This window comes from Mesoplodon bidens (genome assembly GCF_964165515.1).
Source record: "Mesoplodon bidens genome assembly, chromosome: X".
Classification (NCBI taxonomy): domain Eukaryota; kingdom Metazoa; phylum Chordata; class Mammalia; order Artiodactyla; family Ziphiidae; genus Mesoplodon; species Mesoplodon bidens.
In genome coordinates this window covers 106,835,909-106,850,358 of record NC_138163.1, presented here as the reverse complement: position 1 = coordinate 106,850,358, position 14,450 = coordinate 106,835,909, and the positions used below count along the sequence as shown (strand labels likewise).

The window sequence follows — 14,450 nt, the reverse complement described above, 5'->3', positions numbered from 1 at the left end:
GGATTGATAAAAAATATTTTCGATTTTGCAGGCCGTCTATGGTCTGTGTCACAGTCTTCTTTGTTTTTGTTTTTACAACCCTTTAACAGTGTGTAAAACACTGTTAGCTCTTGGGCTGTACAAAAATAGGACTTAGTTTGCCAACTCCTGTTCTACTGTCTGACTCTAGCACTATTTCTCCATCCTTTTGATTTACATGGCTTCTTACGTCTCAGGTTCTCCTTTTTTTTTAAATAAATTTATTTATTTTATATTTTATTTTTGGCTGTGTTGGGTCTTCGTTTCTGTGCAACAGCTTTCTCCAGTTGCGGCGAGCTGGGGCCACTTTTCATCGCGGTGCGTGGGCCTCTCACTGTCGCGGCCTCTCCCCTTGTGGAGCACAGGCCCCAGACGCGCAGGCTCAGTAGTTGTGGCTCACGGGCTTAGTTGCTCCGCGGCATGTGGGGTCTTCCCAGACCAGGGCTCGAACCCGTGTCCCCTGCATTGGCAGGCAGATTCTTAACCACTGCGCCACCAGGGAAGCCCTCAGGTTCTCCTTTTATAAAGCAGAATGATTGTCTTGCCTGCCTCCTCAGGAGGGTAGGAAGATAAGGCAGATGATGGATATGAAAGTGCTTTGAAATGTTTTTTTTTAAAAGGCTGTTTTGGGCTTCCCTGGTGGCGCAGTGGTTGAGAGTCCGCCTGCCGATGTCAGGGGACACGGGTTCGTGCCCCGGTCTGGGAAGATCCCACATGCCGCGGAGCGGTTGGGCCCGTGAGCCATGGCCGTTGAGCCTGCGCGTCCGGAGCCTGTGCTCCGCAACGGGAGAGGCCACAACAGTGAGAGGCCCACGTACAGCAAAAAAAAAATAAAATAAAATAAAAGGCTGTTTTATTCCTTCCCTCTCTTCTCACTTCCCTTTTCTTTCTTTTTCCTTCCTCCTCCTTCCTTTTTGCTGACCTACGTAGGCCCTCAATTGAATTTCCATGAAGAAATATGGGAGCTCATTGAGAAATCTAGGTGGCGGAGACACATGGGAAGACACTATCAGGCAATGGGGGATTGGGGTGGCCTGAGCCCAAAGTGTATAATGTTACGTTCTTGCTGGCAGTTTCTCTGCAGCTCTGGGGCATCAGTGGCTGGGAAATTCAGGAGGCACTCTCATTCTAGGCAGCCTATTAGCGGAACACAGCTGTTACTTTGTTTAAATGTGCTGGACTAAGGTCTGGGCAGATGGCCTGTTCTGCCACCGAATAGCTGTGTGACCAGTCTCACCTCACAGACCTTTTGCCTCTTCATCTATCACAACTGCACCTGTCAACACGGGTTTCACAGGATTGTTGTGAAAATTAAACATGATGAGCTAAAAATGTTGGTATGTGGTGCAAACCCTTGGTGAAATGCTCATTAGAGGTTAATTTACTATATTACTTATGGAGGTTAATTACTATAATTTATTGTTTACTTACAGAGGGTCCCCTTTGAGGGTCCCTGCACCAGACAGCAAGTCCACAAGGAGTATGTACCTACTTTTCTCTTTTTTTGTATAGCACTGGTAACTTTAATGGATTTTAATGAAACTTGTAACCTTACAAAAGGTAAGGTGAGCTTGGATTAGGTGTTTCAGCACCTTCTCTGGTCTTGATGCAAAGCAGTGATGAATTAATTTTTCTTTGTAGGAAAGTTTTGCTAATAATTTAATTTCTTTAATGGCTAGATGGCTGTTCAGATTTTTAACCTCATCTTGTGTCACTTTTGGTAAGTTTTATTTTTCTACCAATTTCTCCATTTCACCTAAGTTACTGAATTTATTGGCAACTGTTGTTTAGTAATATTCCCTTATATAATGTCTAGGACTGTAATGCTATTCCCTCATTTGTGGTATTCATAATTCATTTTGTGTCTTTTGTTTCTTGATTAGTCCATCTAGGAGTTTATCAGTTTTGTTGATCTTTTCAAAGAATCAACTTTTGTATGTCTACTTTTAAAACTACCCCAAAATGGGAACTTTAATTTGAGAAAAACATGCATAAATAATAGCATCCCTCATACAATGCTACAAACACCTTTTTTAATGCCTTAAACACATGGCTAATAGTACCTAGCCTGGTGTCAGGCATGTGAACATACTAAAGACTTTTTTAAAAAGTTGAACCGAATTCACATTTTCATTTCTCAGATGTGATGTACTCAATCCTTCCACATCCTCTGCAGTTAAAGATCGCCTTACCCTTAGTTTGGCTAAGGGCTGGAGATTTGCCCATGGACAAGGGGAACACATAGAAAGGGTCAGACTGGCTCTCACAGCTGTATTATGATATGGGTAATAGTCATTGGTGTTGCTGGCCTTTCATTATTAAGGCTGATTCTGCAGTTTTTTCGCATTTAAGAGCCTGAGAAAGAAGATTTAGATAGCCAACCTTTATATTTCCAGAGATAAGTAGTTTTTAATGCTTGCTTCAGGTTGGAAGCTATTTCTGGTATTTCTAATTGTGCCTCAAGAGACCAAAAAGTAATTTGGGCTCAGTGGATAGAATGAAATTGAATTTTCTCTAGGGAAGATAATGTTAAATGTAAATTCAAAGCATCTTATAACAAGGTTATTACAATGGCGTATGTTCACTATGTTTAGGAAAAAGTAAGACAGTAAAATTCATGACTTTAGACCTTCTGAGAATTGGCTACTTAAGGACATGCAGTTGTTATCATTTGCTTCTGTAAACATTTTCTGAGTTGTTCTTTTGTATGTGGACCAGGATCCAAATGTCAAGGTTAATTAAAGGAAGTGTGTGTGTGTGTGTGTGTGTGTGTGTGTGTGTGTGTGTGTGTAAAGTGATGAACACCTAGAAAGAATCTAGAAAACTTGCTTATTAGTCTTTGATTTCAAAGTTTTCTTATTCATTTTTAAGCCTTTTAGAAGTACATTTGAATTATTTTAGTGAATGCTTAGTAAAAAGGATGATAATACATTGAGCAGAGAGTTGGTTATCCAATTTCTTCTCTTTCAAAGTAAGAGTGACTGGCAGAACAAATGTGTCAAATGCGCCATGAAACTCAGTTAAACAATCCAAAGGGAATGGAGATTTCTGGGCATTTGATTTTCTGGTAAACATAGGCCATGCAGAAATATATTTTGCTTGTGTGTTTTTCAGCTTTATATTTGTTATCTTTATACCTTTCTTTGGAGACGAGCCCATAAATATTAGAAACATTCTTCAATGATTGAGGTGCACCATTTGGAACATGTTTGTAGCATATGGTTTGGTAAATGAGGAAGCTATGTAACACTGGCTTGAATACAGTGTTTTTAAAAATTTAATAATAACTCCTTGTTATCAATTAACTTATTTGACAAATATCTATTGAAGACCCACTGTGTGCCAGGCACTGTACTTGATGCCAAGCATCAGTGAATAAAACAAAATTTCTGTTTTTATTGAGCTTGTATTCTGTTAGGGATATGAATATTTCTCTTTTACCTAAAAGTAGAGCATTGGTTAATTGGAAATTTGGTTAAATATGGGCAAATTGAAGTTTGTGGTTATTTTAAATTTCAGTTTCTAGATGTGGCACATATATACAATGGAATATTACTCAGCCATAAAAAGAAACGAAATTGAGTTATTTGTAGTGAGGTGGATGGACCTAGAGTCTGTCATACAGAGTGAAGTAAGTCAGAAATAGAAAAACAAATACCCTATGCTAACACATATATATGGAATCTAAGAGGAAAAAAAAAAGGTCATGAAGAACCTAGGGGCAAGACAGGAATAAAGACACAGACCTACTAGAGAATGGACTTGAAGATATGAGGAGGGGGAAGGGTAAGCTGTGACAAAGTGAGAGAGTGGCATGGACATATATACACTACCAAACATAAAATAGATAGATAGTGGGAAGCAGCCGCATAGCACAGGGAGATCAGCTCGGTGCTTTGTGACCACCTAGAGAGGTGGGATAGGGAGGGTGGAAGGGAGTGAGATGCAAGAGGGAAGAGAGATGGGAACATATGTATATGTAGAGCTGATTCACTTTGTTATAAAGCAGAAACTAACACACCGTATTAAAGCAATTATACTCCAATAAAGATGTTTAAAAAATAAATAAATAAAACAAAATAAATTTCAGTTTCTAAAAATTTTACTTGCATGTGTCCAAAATCATCAAACTGTACACATTAAATATGTACAGTTATTTGTATGTAAATTATACCTCAATAAAGCAGTAAAAAAATGTACTGTAGTTTGTTTTCTTCTTACCCTAAGGTTGATTTAGGTGTATTGTATTGACTGCTCCAGTATGAAAGTTTCTTAGGCTTCTACTCCTTGTTAGATGTCTGTGATTTGGATCCCACACTGCTCTCATCTACCTATACCCAGATGAATTTACTTGACTATTGCAAATCCAAGAAGATGTGAGATACATATATATATATTGTTGAATATTAACTGTTTATTTAATTTCTTCTACACCAAAGAGCATTTTCAGCTATACTCAGTATAGTATACATAACTGCTACAGCAGTCTAAACAATGGTCCATATGATTGTGTAATGATGGATGTCAGTGTGTAAGACAATATGAAGCGTGCAAGACTTGTGGGTGAGTTCATATCCATTGCTCCGAAACTGAACTCACCCCCAAATGCACTGGGGAAAAATGCTTCTGTATACCACCAACACTTTTCATTCAGGCTTGGCTTTTGCCTGGTTATAGGTTCTGATTTTCTTTTCTGGAATCTGTGGCCACAAGCCAGTGGAAGTTACTTAATGCTATTCAGTGGGGAGACACACACTCCTCCCCACCCTGCATGTAAGTGCATTGTCAAGGCTGTGCTTGGGTTCACTGGAGCCTAGCAGTGCTGCTTATGTAGCTTCTCACATTTACTTCTAGAGCGTATGTTTGAAGAATCCAGCATAGGACCTTCTGATTCCTCACTCATGTCTCTGTAAAGTAAGTAGGTCCTGGTGGTGCAGCTTAGAATTGGGCGTGTTGAACAGGTAGTCATACACAGCAGAACTGAGGTCTTCTTTGCAAGTTACAAGCCATTTATTTATCCATTTTTAAAATTATTTATTTCCTACATATTTTTTAAAGTTTTCATGTTGTTTATAGCTATGAACGCATATAAAACAAGACTTAAATAAGAAGAATAGAATAAAGCATTTGAAAAGAGGGAAGGGAAGATAGATTTGGGGAAAAATTATACGAGAAAAGATTAGTGGAGGTAAGAATGTGTGTGCAAATGTTTGTGAGTGTCTATGGTTCAAGTGTTGGCGAAGGCAGAAAATGCAAGAGATTATTTCAGTTGTGGAGGCTCAAGTGGCTGTGCCTGATTATCTACAGAGTTCACTGTACATGAGTAACTGTGTTTTGAGAAGGTTTGCTCTGCCTTGCCAGAGGTAAGAATCCGCAGCAGAATGCAGAACTGTTGTCTTGGGGTTCTGAGTGGTCCTGCTAACTATTTTGCTGTTAGAAAACCTGATAGAGGGTCCTGCACATGGGTCAGGTACTAACTTCCTTTGTTTGGCTATGGAGGACAAGGGTGTTCCTTTTTCTAGCTCAATTCACTGATGCCTCTTCTCTCTGCCTGAGGCAGGATGATAAGAACATTGGGAAGGCAGATAGGGGAACCTGCCCCTCTTCTTTCTGATCATTGGTTGTGCCTTGGGAGGTGATTCCCAGAAACCAGCTTAGTGCAATGAGGCTTACCAACTCCTAGGTACCTAGACAGCATGATTTCAAGAAGTTTTTATATATAGGCTGCTCATATAATAGAAAATAGATACGAAATTTGGGCTCAGTTGGAGTAAAGAAGAATTGGGCAACTTCCCAAAATACTCTAGGCAGGGGGTAGGGGGAGATTCTCCAGACTTCTTGAGGCCCTGGACAGTTTCAAGGGTAGCAGACTCCTGCTCCTTGCCTCCCATTGATAAAAGAGGCAAAAAGTAGAGCTAAGACCCCTGCTAGGGGACAGGAATAAAGACGCAGACGTAGAGAATGGACTTGAGGACACGGGGCAGGGGAAGGGTAAGCTGTGACAAAGCGAGAGAGTGGCATGGACATGTGTATACACTACGAAACGTAAAATAGATAGCTAGTGGGAAGCAGCCGCATAGCACAGGGAGATCAGCTCGGTGCTTTGTGACCACCTAGAGGGGTGGGATAAGGAGGGTGGGAGGGAGACGCAAGAGGGAAGAGATATGGGGATATATGTATATTTATATGTATAGCTGATTCACTTTGTTATAAGGCAGAAACTAACACGCCACTGTAAAGCAATTATACTCCAATAAAGATGTTAAAAAAAAAAAAAGACCACTGCTAGGGAAATAGGCCTCATTATATTTAATATTTATTTAGCCAGAATTGCCTGTTGGTTAAGACCAAGACTCTAGAGCAAGACTGCTTAGGTATGAATTCCAACTCTGCTAGCTGAGTGATTTCTGGGAAACTATTTAGCATCTTTGTGTTTCTGTTTTCTCATCTGCACAATGAGGATAATAACAGTATCTACTTTATAGAATTGTTGTTAGGATTAAGTGATTAGTACCTGTAACGTGCTTACAGTAGTCCCTGGCATGAGAAGACTACAGTAATTTTTTTGAGCATAAGAGAGATGAGCCAGAAGAGAGTTTATCATCCAGTTTCCTTAGGTAAGAAACTGAAATATGTCTGGGAGAAAAATAGCAAAAATCGTTCGGGCTCTTTAGGGATTGTAAACAGTAATAATCACATCACATGTACTGTGAATGACATGCCATAATAATTTGTTCTGACAATTCTGAATACTAAACAAGATATAACTATGTATTGAAAGGAAAGTCCTCAATTTCTGACTAAACATCTGGTAAACTGGCAGATGTTCAAGAGACATTTTGGTAACAGTAAGGTCTTAGTCACTAGAAGTTTAAGGTGTGTTTTACAGTATTAGGATGCCATTCTGGTTACATCTGTAGAACCAGTTTTGCTATAGTGATTCAAGTAGGTGTTTATAGTATGTTTTGTTTTCTCCTTGGCATTTTGCCAGGGTAGGGAAGGAAACTATTCCTGAAATAACTTCATTACAATAATGAAAGTGTAGTCTTTTGCCTTTAAAAAAAATTCAATTTAATAAAAATTTATTGAGTTGCCTAGTAAGTATAGTAGTAATGCACCTAAATGTTTTTAGAATTTTTTTTTAATTATTTATTTTATTTATTTTTGGCTGTGTTGGGTCTTCGTTGCTGTGCATGGGCTTTCTGTAGTTGCGGTGAGCGGGGGCTACTCTTCGTTGTGGTGCGCGGGCTTCTCATTGTGGTGGCTTCTCTTGTTGCAGAGCACGGGCTCTAGGCGCACAGGCTCAGTAGTGTGGCTCGCAGGCTCTAGAGTGCAGGATCAGTAGTTGTGGTGCATGGGCTTAGTTGCTCCGTGGCATGTGGGATCTTTCCGGACCAGGGCTCGAACCTGTGCCCCTGCATTGGCAGGCGGATTCTTAACCACTGCGCCACCAGGGAAGCCCCTAAATGTTGTTAAATATTTTTATTGGGGTATACAACGTATATGGAAAATTTTACTCATCACGTGGGTGAAATTTGTTGAATTATCACGAAGTAAACACACCGATGTAGCCCTCTGTGCAGGTCAAGAAACAGAAGAGTACCTGCACTCCTAGAAGCCTCCCTTTGCCTCTTCTCAGTCACTTTCCCAACCCTTCTTCCCAAAAGGTAACCACTAAGCAGAAAGCTGACTTCTACCCAGAAATAAACCCGCACGCCTATGGTCAATTAATCTACGACAAAGGAGGCATGAATGTACAATGGAGAAAAGGCAGTCTCCTCAATAAGTGCTGCTGGGAAAACTGGACAGCTACATGCAAAAGAATGAAATTAGAACACTCCCTAACACCATACACAAAAATAAACTCAAAATGGATTAAAGACCTAAATGTAAGACCGGATACTATAAAACTCTTAGAGGAAAACATAGGCAGAACACTCTTTGACATAAATTGCAGCAGTATCTTTTTGGACCCACTTCCTAGAGTAATCAAAATAAAAACAAAAATAAACAAATGGGACCTAATGAAACTTAAAAGCTTTTGCACAGCAAAGGAAACCATAAACAAAACAAAAAGGCAACCCAAAAAATGGGAGAAAATCTTTGCAAATGATGCGACCGACAGGGGATTAGCCTCCAAAATAAGCAGAGCTCATGCAGTTCAAATCAAAAAAACAAACAACCCAATCAAAAGATGGTCAGAAGATCTAAATAGACATTTCTCCAAAAAAGACATACAGATGGCCCAAAAGCACATGAAAAGATGCTCAACATTGCTAATTATTAGAGAAATGCAAATTAAAACTACAATGAAGTATCACCTCATACTGGTCAGAATGGCCATCATCAAAAAGTCTACAGACAGAGACTTCCCTGGAAGTCCAGTGGTTAAGACTCTGTGCTTCCACTGCAGGGGGTGTGGGTTCAGTCCCCGGTTGGGGAACTAAGATCCCACATGCCATGCGGCGCAGCCAAAAAAAAAAGTCTACAAACAGTAAATGCTGGAGAGGGTTTGGAGAAAAGGGAACCCTCTTACACAGTTGGTGGGAATGTAAATTGGTACAGTCACTATGGAGAACAGTATGGAGGTTCCTTACAAAACTGAAAATAGAGCTGCCATATGATCCAGCGATCCCAATCCTGGTCATACATCCAGAGAAAACTATAATTTGAAAAGATACATGCACCCCAAGTGTTCATCACATCACTGTTTACAGTAGCCAAGACATGGAAACAACCTAAATCTCCATCGACAGATGAATGGATAAAGAATACATGGTACATGTATACAATGGAATATTAGCCATAAAAAAGAAGGAAATAATACCATTTGCAGCAACATGGATGGACCTAGAGATCGTCATACTAAGTGAAGGAAGCCAGACAGAGAAAGACAAATACCATATGATATCACTTATACGTGGAATCTTTAAAATTTATACAGATGAGCTTATTTACAAAACAGAAACAGACTCACAGACTTAGAAAATAAATTTATGGTTACCAAAGGGGAAAGGTGGGGGGAGGGATAAATTAGGAAGTTGGGGTTAACATATACACTCTACTATGTATGAGATAGATAATCAACAAGGACCTACTGTATAGCACAGGGAATTCTACTCAGTACTCTGTAATAACCTACATGGGAAAAGAATGTGGAAAAGAATAGATGTATGTACATGTATAACTGATTCACTTTGCTGTACACCTGAAACTAACCCAACATTGCAAATCAACTATTCTCCAATAAAAATTAAATTTAAAAAAGAAAGCTGACTTCTAACATCACAGATTAATTTTTCTTGATTTTTAAAAAGTTGATATAAATGGAATCAGAGGTCTAGCTTCTTTCATTCAACATTATATTTGTGAGGGTTATCCATGTTGTGACTTGTAGCAGAACTTTGTTCTTTAGCATTGCTGTATAATGTAATATTCCATTGTATGAATATACCACAATGAATTGATACATTCTTCTCTTGATTAATATTTAGGTTTTTTTCCAGATTGGGATTAAAAATAATGCTGCTGAAAATATCCTCGTACATGCCTTTTAGTATATGTATATATATGCAGTTCTGTTACATCTATACTCAGGGTAGAATTGCTGGTCACAGGAAATGCCTATGTTTAGCTTTAGTAGAAACTGCAAAAGTCATTATACCACTTTACACTCCCACAAGCAGTGTATAAGAGTTCCAGTTGCCCCACATCCTTGCCAACACTTGCTGTTACTTTCAGTATTACAGTGGGTATGTAGTAGTGTCACATTTTAGTTTGAATTTGCATTTCCTGATGGCTAATGAGCTTGACTTCCTTTTCGTGTTTTTAGTGACCATTTTGGTGTGTGTGTGTGTGTCAAGTGACTATGCAAGTCTTTGGGCTGATTATAAAAATTTAGTTGTATTTATCCTTTTGGTCCCTGTTCAGACCTTCCTGTATCTCCATGCTTCTATGTGGGATCATTTTCATTGGGTCTGAAATGCTACTTTTAGTATTTTCTTTAGAGTAGATCTACTAGTGAAAAATACCCTCATTTTTTTTTTTGCGGTACGCGGGCCTCTCACTGTTGTGGCCTCTCCCGTTGCAGAGCACGGGCTCCGGATGCGCAGGCTCAGCGTCCATGGCTCACGGGCCTAGCCGCTCCGCGGCATGTGGGATCTTCCTGGACCAGGGCATGAACCCGTGTCCCCTGCATCGGTAGGCGGACTCTCAACGACTGCGCCACCAGGGAAGCCCAAAATACCCTCATTTTTGTTTTGTCATAAAATGTCTTTCTTTTACCTTCATCTTTGTGTTTGGAAGACTAGGTTAGTGGTTACTTTCCTCCCAGTTTGAGGTTACCATCCCTTTGTCTTCTGGCTTCCATTATTTCTGTTGAGATGCCAGCTGTTCTTGTTATTGTTGCTCCTTTGAAATTCATCTGATTTTTGGTTGTTCGTTTGTTTCTAACTGCTTTTTAAGGTTTTCACTTTGACTTTGATGTTCAGCAGTTTTAACATGCTTAGTTGAGGTTTTCTTCGTATTTATCCTACTTGGGCTTTAGTTTGATATTTTAGCAGTTTGGGAAAATTCTTAGACTTTATCTCTTTAAGTATTGCTTCTGACCCATTCTTTTTCTTCTCTTCTCTGTCTCTCCAACATTTTCACTTTGCCATAAGTCTCTCATGCTTTTTTGTTTCTCCATTTCCTTCTGACTTGCCTTCTGCTTAGTACTAATAATCTTTATAGCAATTTCTATTCTATTAAACCCATCTGTTGATTTCTTAATGGCCCTTATTGTATTTTTCAGTTCTGGAATTTTCATTTGAGTTTTTAGAATAGTTTCCAGTCTCTGATAAATTCTCTATCTTGTCATAATTTCTTAAACCTATTAATTATGAATATTTTTAACATCTTTATTGGAGTATAATTGCTTTACAATGGTGTGTTAGTTTCTGCTGTATAACAAAGTGAATCAGCTATACATATACATGTATCCCTATATCCCCTCCCTCTTGTGTCTCCCTCCCACCCTCCCTATACCACCCCTCTAGGTGGTCACGAAGCACCGAGCTGATCTCCCTGTGCTATGCTGCTACTTCCCACTAGCTATCTATTTTATGTTTCATAGTGTATATATGTCCATGCCACTCTCTCACTTTGTCCCAGCTTACCCTTCCCCCTCCCTGTGTCCTCAAGTCCATTCTCTACATCTGCATCTTTATTCCTGCCCTCCACTAGGTTCATCAGTACTGTTTTTTTAGATTCCATATATATGCATTAGCATACGGTATTTGTTTTTTCTCTTTCTGACTTACTTCACTCTGTACGACGGACTCTAGGTCCATCCACCTCACTACAAATAACTCAATTTTGTTTCTCTTTATGGCTGAGTAATATTCCATTGTATGTATATACCACATCTTCTTTATCCATTCATCTGTCAATGGACACTTAGGTTGCTTCCATGTCCTGGCTGTTGTAAATAGTGCTGCGATGGATGGACATTGTGGTACATGACTCTTTTTGAATTATGGTTTCCTCTGGGTAATTATGAATATTTTTAAGTGCATGTGAGATAATTACAATATCTCTATTTCCTATGGGTATATATATATTTTTTACAGCAACTTTTTAATGGTCTTTATTATGTAAAGTACTCTGTTGACCACGAGCAACTTATATCCCACTAGAAGAACCCCACAGTCTCAGCAGAGCTCACTGCGAGTTCTTCCCTCCTATGGGTATATTTTAATTCTTGGATTTATATTATTTTTTTGTTTTTGTTGTTGGCCTGCCATGTTATTTTTAATTAAATGTCAGATGATTATATTAAAAAAAAGAGAGATACTTTGAGTCTCTGGATGAGTTCTCTTTCTCCAGGAAGATTTTACTTTTGTTTATGGCAGGTAATTGGGTTAGATATAGATTGGATTGATCCAGTCATAACTTGAGTTGGTTGAAATGTGGACTTCAGCCTTTATGAGGGATTATCTATTTCTCCTCACCTTACTCCTAGTGTCTAGTCTTCGGGGTTCCCACCAGAAAGCTTTGGCTGTCTCCAGGACCATTATAGGGCCACAACATCAATATTTGCTCCCACACCCACCAGATTTGAGAGACTGCTGAAAGCTGTGTTCACGTTCTGTAATACTGTACCCAGTATCATATGGGCATATGTCTCAAGGGGAAGAGCAGCTTCAGGATTTTCTCTTAGGACTTTTCTTCTCTTTAAGATCTTGGCCCGAAAGTACTGACTGCTTTCTTTGGTAGATCGCTGATGCCTTTAAACAGGTGTTTGTCCAGTTGTTCTTGGCAGAAATATTGAACCAGAACAAACTAATCTGCCATTGTCAGCATGGAAATCCTCTTTTTTGCTTTTTAATGCCTTTTTAAGGGAAGTTAAAAAGCACGAGAAGACAGAATTGTACTCTTTTTCATTTTAAATGCTCATTGACACCTGAGGGTGAAGCTAATATATTGTTCTTAAATAAGTCTATGCAAATCTGGCCTTTGAATTCTGGTAGAGTTTTCGGGATACATATGAGAAAGTGTGAAATCTATTATGAGTTTGTTCTATAGTTAAGAACCAAAGCAACTAAGGAAGATGTACAAATGGCCAATAAGCACATGAAAGGATGCTCTACGTCATTAGTCATCATGAAAATGCAAATCAAAATCACAAAGGGGTACCACGTCACACCCACTGGGATGACTAGAATCAAAAAGTTATAATAAAAATTGAAGTTAATGATAATAACAGACATTGGTGAGGGTGTGGAGAAATTGGAACTTTCATACACTGCTGGTGGGAATGTAAAATGGTGCAATCACTTTGGAATACAGTCTGGCAGTTCCTCAAATAATTAAGCACAAAGTTACCATATGACCCAGCAGCTCTACTCCTATAGACACAAGAGAAATAAAAACATATTCATAGGAACTTCCCTGGTGGTGCAGTGGTTAAGAATCCACCTGCCAATGCAGGAGACACGGGTTCGAGCCCTGGTCCGGGAAGATCCCACATGCCGTGGAGCAACTAAGCCCGTGCACCACAGCTACTGAGCCTGCACTCTGCAGCCCGCGAGCCACAACTACTGAAGCCCACGTGCCTAGAGCCCGTGCTCCGCAACAAGAGAGGCCCCTGCAATGAGAAGCCCGCGCACCACAACCAAGAGTAGCCCTTGCTCGCCACAGCTAGAGAAAGCCCATGTGCAGCAACGAAGACCCAATGCAGCCAAATTAAAAAAAAAAAATCATACACAAATGTTTGTAGAAGCACTACTCACAATAGCCAGAAGGTGGAAGCAACCCAAATTTTCATCAGCTGATGAATGGATAAGCAAAATGTAGTATATCCGTACAATGGAATATTATTTGACCATGAAATGGAATGAAGGACTGATGCATGCTACAAGATAGATGAGTGTTGAAAATGTTATGCTAAGTGAAAGAAACCAGTCACAAAAGACCACACGTTATATGATTTCATCCATACAGAAGTCCAGGATAGGGAAATCTATAGAGACAGAAAGTAGTTAGTGGTTGCTTAGGACTGGGTGGGGGAGAGGGGGAGAGGAATGAGAGCTAAAGTGTACAGAGTTTCTCTCTGAAGTGATGAAAACGTACTAAACGTGACTCTGGTGATGAAACGTACTAAAAGTAGATACACATATCTGCGAATCTACTTTTAGAGAAACATTGAAAATATTTTCTCCTATTCTGAGGTTTGTCTTTTCATCTTGTTTATGGTTTCCTTTGTTGTGCAAAAGTATATGTTGAGGGTATCCAGAAGAAATATCAGACATGGTCACTCGTGACTCCTCAGGAGCTTGTAAGCTGATTGAGGAAACAAAACGAACCATGTAAAGGACTCCACATATTTAGACAGAGCAGATGGGGTCTGAAAGGTGTTTTAGTCTCAGTTGACCCTGAAGCAGACCCTGAGACAACTATTTGAGTGCATGTCTGTCTGGAGGAAGGTATAAGAAGCATGGGAGAAGGGAAGTGAGACAGGGAAGGGAAGGCAGCCAATAAAGGTGACAACGTTATTAGACAACGGTCACCGTGGGTGACTAGAAAGTAATCCTATGAGGAAACACCGGTAAACAGTATAGAACACACACCTCCGAGTTATTCTACCCAAACGGTAGGGGAACTAGGCTCATTATATTCCAGCTCTTCTCAGGGCTAGGATTGGGGTGTTGAAGGGCTCTCCCAGGGGTATTAATTCCTGGGCACTTCAGCCTGCCCAGCACCTGGGCACAGCAGGCTTCTGCAGCCCTGGGAAAAGCCCTCAAGTGCAGTGAGCAGACACTGACAGCTGGAAGCCAGCCCGTGCACACGAAACAGAGGGGTCCAAGGAATATGGGTAGGGGAGCGCCAGCGGCCATCACAGTAGGATTCTCGGTGTAGGTGAGACTTGAGAGCGCTCTTTCTCTTCTCTCCTC

At 40.0% G+C, this 14,450-nt stretch overlaps 1 protein-coding gene across 1 annotated transcript in view; it reads left to right on the top strand.

Moving 5' to 3' along the window:
- XK (X-linked Kx blood group antigen, Kell and VPS13A binding protein) overlaps positions 1 to 14,450 on the top strand; it is a gene marked incomplete at both ends in the record, with an annotated part of 34,941 nt that overhangs the window by 19,662 nt on the left and 829 nt on the right. The gene's annotated exons all lie outside the window — the stretch shown is intronic.